The sequence below is a fragment of the Bos grunniens genome, chromosome 16, assembly GCF_055505025.1.
Source record: "Bos grunniens cultivar Pamir isolate PY7600 chromosome 16, Bosgru_T2T1.0, whole genome shotgun sequence".
Taxonomy (NCBI): domain Eukaryota; kingdom Metazoa; phylum Chordata; class Mammalia; order Artiodactyla; family Bovidae; genus Bos; species Bos grunniens.
The window spans coordinates 66,971,367-66,977,949 of NC_141180.1; positions in this window are offsets into that span (position 1 = coordinate 66,971,367).

Consider the following 6,583-nt stretch of genomic DNA (forward strand, 5'->3'; position numbering starts at 1 on the left):
CTTAAAGGCTAGTTTGAGTACAGTGGACATGCTAGGACGGAGAAAACAACCATTTAACAAGAAGAGAGAAAGTAGGAAGCAGTAATGAAGCATGTCAGTGGGAATGAATGTATAAATGGAATGCTGGATGACATTTAATGAAATGTGAATCTTTTTTTGGCCTTTTACAAATGACTTGGAGGTTGTGCAGTGCCCTGGGTAAGAGAATGTTTACCAGAATCAGAAGACATATTTAAATCTTCTATTTACCACTTGCTAGTTTCATGACCTTGCAACTAATGTTATGCCATATAGATATATGTTTGAACTAGGTTTACATTCATTATATATAAGTAAACATGACAAGTATAGATTTAATTACATATTAATACATCTGATTTAATTTACATATTTACAATTTAATTACATACATCCAATATATATATTGGATATTATATGTATATTACATTGGATATTACATGTATACACACCTATAAAGGAAATTTATATTGTATCAAAATTTTTTGAATGGCCTTCAGTGGTTTTATATCTTAAAAGTATCTCCGCAATATTATTTTTAATTAATAAATGGTAACTAGATACTGTTCCCATGACAAATTCTTTGTCTAATTGTTGAATGAAAGTAGAATATTAATTTGTAGACTTGTGAAGTCTAGCGATCTAACATTTTTATTAGTTAACAAAAATAAATATTGGTCTTTAGTAGGTACAGAGGTCCCTTGATGATCTCTTCCTCCTTTTGTGAACAGAAATATTGTATTTTGTTGTCTTCAAACTTTGCACAGTGGTCTTTCCTTAGAGAAAGGAATACTTAGAGAAAAAGAACAGTTTTAAATAGAGTTATAGAAAGAATAGTTGTAAAAAAATAGATCATATTGCCCTACGGTGCTAGTAAGCAGACAGACAGTTTATTAAACAACAAGAACTGATTTTCAGTCAGTCCGGGTCTTTGTGATGTTTCAGATTTCAGAAGAAAAGATTACAGTGGAGGTTTATAATAGCTGTAAGCTTTCTATGCGGGATTCAGGAAAAAAATAATGTCCTAGAGAATATTCCAAATATATAGTAATGAGATCTTAAATGTGCCTATAGGAATCATAAATTGTTTGACTCTACAGAATAATTGTAATATCTGTGTCAAATAGAAACTAACATTTTAAATTGCTTCCTTGGTATTCAGTTCAGTTCAGTTCAGTCGTTCAGTCATGTCCGACTCTTTGTGACCCCATGAATTGCAGCACGCCAGGCCTCTCTGTCCATCAACAACTCCCAGAGTTCACCCAAACTCAAGTGCATGGAGTCAGTGATGCCATTCAGCCATCTCATCCTCTGTCGTCTCCTTTTCCTCCTGCTCCCAATCCTCCCAGCATCAGGGTCTTTTCCAATGAGTCAACTCTTCGAATGAAGTGGCCAAAGTATTGGAGTTTCAGCTTCAGCATCTGTCCTTTCAATGAACACCCAGAACTGAGCCCCTTTAGGATGGACAGGTTGGATCTCCTTGCAGTCCAAGGGACTCTTAAGAGTCTTTTCTAACACCACAGTTCAAAAGCATCAATTCTTCGGTGCTCAGCTTTCTTCACAGTCCACTCTCACCTCCATACATAACCATTGGAAAAACCATAGCCTTGACTAGATGGACCTTTGTTAGCAATGTAATGTCTCTGCTTTTTAATATGCTATCTAGGTATTAGAAAAATACAACCAAAAGTTACAGCTAGACCATCGAAAAAGCAAGAGAGTTCCAGAAAAACATCTATTTCTGCTTCATTGACTATGCCAAATGAAGACTATGCCAGTTTATTGTGTGGATCACAATAAACTGCAGAAAATTCTGAAAGAGATGTGAATACAGACCACACCTGATCTGTCTCTTGAGAAACTTATATGCAGGTCAGGAAGCAATAGTTAGAACTGGACATGGAACAACAGACTGGTTCTAAATGGAAAAAGGAGTACGTCAAGGCTGTATATTGTCTCCCTTCTTATTTAACTTATATGCAGAGTCCATCGTGAGAAATGCTGGGCTGGAAGAAGCACAAGCTGGAGTCAAGATTGCCAGGAGAAATATCAATAATCTCAGATATTCAGATGACACCACCCTTATGGCAGAAAGTGAAGAGGAACTAAAGGGCCTCTTGATGAAAGTGAAAGAGGAGAGCGAAAAATTTGGCTTAAAGCTCAACATTCAGAAAACTAAGATCATGGCATCTGGTCCCATCATTTCATGGGAAATAGACAGGGAAACGGTGAAAACACTGTTCAGACTTTATTTTGGGGGGGCTCCAAAATCACTGCAGATGGTGACTGCAGCCATGAAATTAAAAGACGCTTACTCCTTGGAAGGAAAGTTATGACCAACCTAGATAGCATATTAAAAAGCAGAGACATTACTTTGACAACAAAGGTCTGTCTAGTTATAGCTATGGTTTTTCCAGTGGTTGTGTATTGATGTGAGAGTTGGACTGTGAAGAAAGCTGAGCACCGAAGAACTGTTGCTTTTGAACTGTGGTGTTGGAGAAGACTCTTGAGAGTCCCTTGGACTGCAAGGAGATCAACCAGTCCATTCTGAAGGAGATGAGTCCTGGATATTCTTTGGAAGGACTGATGTTAAAGCTGAAACTCCCAAACTTTGTCCACCTCATGCGAAGAGTTGACTCATTAGAAAAGACTCTGATGCTGGGAGGGATTGGGGGCAGGAGGAGAAGTGGATGACAGAGGATGAGATGGTTGGATGGCATCACCGACTCAATGGACATGAGTTTGTGTGGATTCTGGGAGTTGGTGATGAACAGGGGGGCCTGGCGTACTGCAATTCATGGGTTCACAAAGAGTTGGACACGACTGAGTGACTGAAATGAACTGAGGTATTACCTCACATCAGTCAAAATGGCTATCATTAAATAGTCTGTGAATAACAAATGCTAGACAGGGAGTAGAGAAAAGGGATGTTTTCTAAATAGTCGGAATGTAAATTGGTATAACCACCAAGGGAAACAGTAAGGAAGTTCCTCAAAAAACTGAAAAGAGAATTATCATATGATCCAGCAATACCATTCCTGGGCATCTATTCAGACAAAAGTAGAATTCAGATGATATAAGCACCCTTATGTTTATAGTAGCACAATTCACAATAGTCAAGACAGGGAACTTAAATGTCTAAATGTCTACTGAGATGAATGGATAAAGAAAAATAGGGTGTGCATACATACTCAGTCCAAAAAAAAAAAAAAATGAAATAATGGCTTTTCTAGCAACAGAGATGGAACTTGATATTATAATATTAAGTAAAGTAAGTCAAAGAGAAAGACATGATATCATGTATACATAGAATCTAAAATACTACACAAATGAACCTACCTAAAAAACAGAAACAGACTCACAGAGATAGAGAACAGACTTGTGGTTGCCAGGGGGACAGATGTAGTGAGAAGTTGAGATTGGCAGATGCAAACTACCATGTAGAGAATGAATAAACGCAAGTTTCTATTGTATAACACAAGGAACTGTATTCAATATCCTGTGATAAAGAGTCATAGAAAACAATATTTAAAAGACCCAGAGGGATGGTACCAGGAGGGAAGTGGGAGGGGGTTCAGGATGGGGAACACGTGTACACCCGTGGCGGATTCCTGTTGATGTATGCCAAAACCAATACAATATTGTAAAGTAATTAGCCTTCAATTAAAATAAATAAATTTAAATTAAAAAAGACTGTGTATATATAAATATATATGTGTAACTGAATCACTTTTCTGTCAGCAGAAATGAACACAACATTGTAAATCAACTGTACTTCAATACATTTTTTTAAGTTACACTTTTAGCAAAAAAAGGAGAATGACACAGAATCAAAATAACCTTATTTTATTTTAACATATTAATTGACATGGATTAACTCACTGATTAAGCATATTTTCATTATTCACTATCTGTTGATTACTATTAGGTAACTCGTCTACTCAACGGCTTGCATGAAAGGAAATCTAGACCTGCCCTGAATCCTGAGATCAATTCCTGACCACAAAGACTACTACATGGTGTCAGACCTGCAGATTCCAAAGACAAATAGAATATTAAGCACAAAACAGTAGACCAGAGATCAAATTGTCAACATCCATTTGATCATAGAAAAAGTAAGAGAATTCCATAAAAATATATGTTTCTGCTTCATTGACTATGTCAAAGCCTTTGACTCTGTGCATCACAACTATCTCTGGAAAATTCTTAAGGAGATGGAAATAACAGACCACCTTATCAGACTCTGTCAGGTTAAGAAACCTGTAAGCAGGTCAAGAAGCAACAGTTAGAACTGGACATGGAACAACAGACTGGCTCCAAATTGGCAAAGAAGTACATCAAGGCTGTTTATCGTCACCTTGTTAACTAATGTGCAGAGTACATCATGCAAAATGCCAAGCACAAGCTGGAATCAAGATTGCCAGGAGAAATATCAATAACCTCAGATATCCAGATGTTATTTTGGGGGGCTCCAAAATCACCTCAGACAGTGACTGCAGGCATGAAATTAAAAGAAGCTTGCTCCTTGAAAGAAAAACTATGATTAGCCTAGACATCATGTTAAAAAGCAGAGACATTACTTTGCCAACAAAGGTTCATTTAGTAAAAGCTATGGTTTTTCCAGTAGTCATGTGTGGATGTGAGAGTTGGATCATAAATAAGGCAGAAGGCTGAACATTGACACTTTTGAACTCTGGTGTTGAAGAAGACTCTTGAGTGTCCTTTGGACTGTAAGGAGATGAAACCAGTCAATCCTAAAGGAAATCAGTCCTGAACATTCATTGGAAGGACAGATGCTGAAGCTGAAGCTCCAATACTTTGGCCACCTGATGCGAAGAGCTACTACAAAAGACCCTGGTGCTAAGAAAGGCAGGAGGAAAAGGGAACACAGAGGATGAGATGGTTGAATGGCATCACCAACTCAATGGACATGAGTTTGAGTATCCTTCGGGAGATGATGAAGGACAGGGAAGCCTGGTATGTTGCAGTCCATGGGGTCGCAAAGTGTCAGACATGACTGAGCAACTGAACAACAATGACAAAAAGTAAACATTAAATTTCAGTGGAACTTCACATGATGAAGCATATACTAAATAAACATAAGCTGCTCGACCTGCATTATTTCACCCATTGGTTATCATAATTAAATTTTCAGCAAAAAAAAAAAAAATTTTGATTTATATGTCCCTTCCTATCTAGACATGTTTATTCCACAGATGGTTAATTCATTCAAGATGGGATTGTCCTTTCCTGATATTTTTGAATCTGAAACATCTTTCCTGTAGTTGATTCTATTGTACATAGAACAAAGGAGAAAAAAAATTATAACAGCTATCTCTTTATAGATTTTGCAAGCAAGGAAACAATAGAGGGACACCTTTAAAGTGATGAAAGAAAGAAAAAAGCTATCAATCTAGAAATTAAATATAAATGAAAAAGATTCTCTCTTACAAATGCAAAAAAATTAGAGAATTCATTGACCACACACTATTCTGAATTTGCTTGAAAATGCTTCAGGGAGAAGGAATTTAATGTAGATTAAAAATTGAATCTATACAGAGGAACAAAGAGGGTTGGATATTGAATTTTGAAAAATGATAAAGTATCATTTTTTTCTAATTTTAATTGCTCAAAAAAGAAAAAACAATTTAAAGCTAAGATAATAAAAGTGTTGTTTATTAATAAAATTTAGAAAAGATAAATGTGTGACAGTGATGACCCTAGATATGATGCTGAGTTTGCATAATATTATTTGAAGATACAGAGATCAGAGAGTTGTTTGCCACATGAAGAACAAAATGTAATAAAGCAAATAAATTAAATGAATATTTGTTTGAATGCATGATATTACTATTTTCTACAGGGCTGGCATATTAAAAGCATAGCTTATACTAAAATGAACCAATAAATTTATTTTAATAGCAAGCTATACAATACCATGACTATTTCTACACAGTAAGTTGTCAAAATCATCACTTTAGGAACTCAGTTTCAGCTTGATCTAATACTCTATAGTAGAGAAATGCTGGCATCTGCAATAGAAGAAAGAATCATATTTTCCTCAACTCACTAAATTAAAATATTATATATTTTCCTTATTGTTTTATTTTTGCCTGTATAAGATTTTTTTGGTACAATGTTGTAACTAATATCACTGAAGTTAAGTAATACCTTTTATTTTATTGTGTAGATTTCCTTGTGTACTAAATGATGATACATCAAATCTGAGAAGCAAGGAAAACAGCTGTATCTTTCTCTCATAAGAACAACATTATATCCATAAAATTTTAATGCCTTATATGCAAAATCAATGCCTTACATGAATAACATGGGACTTCACTAGTTTTCACAAAAAATATACTGATTAAGAATTAATTGGAACTTAATAAGACAAAAGTAAAAGAAAATCTGTTTCTGTGGACCCTTGAGATGATCCATTTAAAATGAGAATCTTCTGTCATCCAGCTTGAATATTCAGTCACTTGTTATGATCGGTAGCAATTTTGTTCATTTCAAGGTATATTAATTACTTCACACAGAAAATTGAGAATATTATCTCCAAATT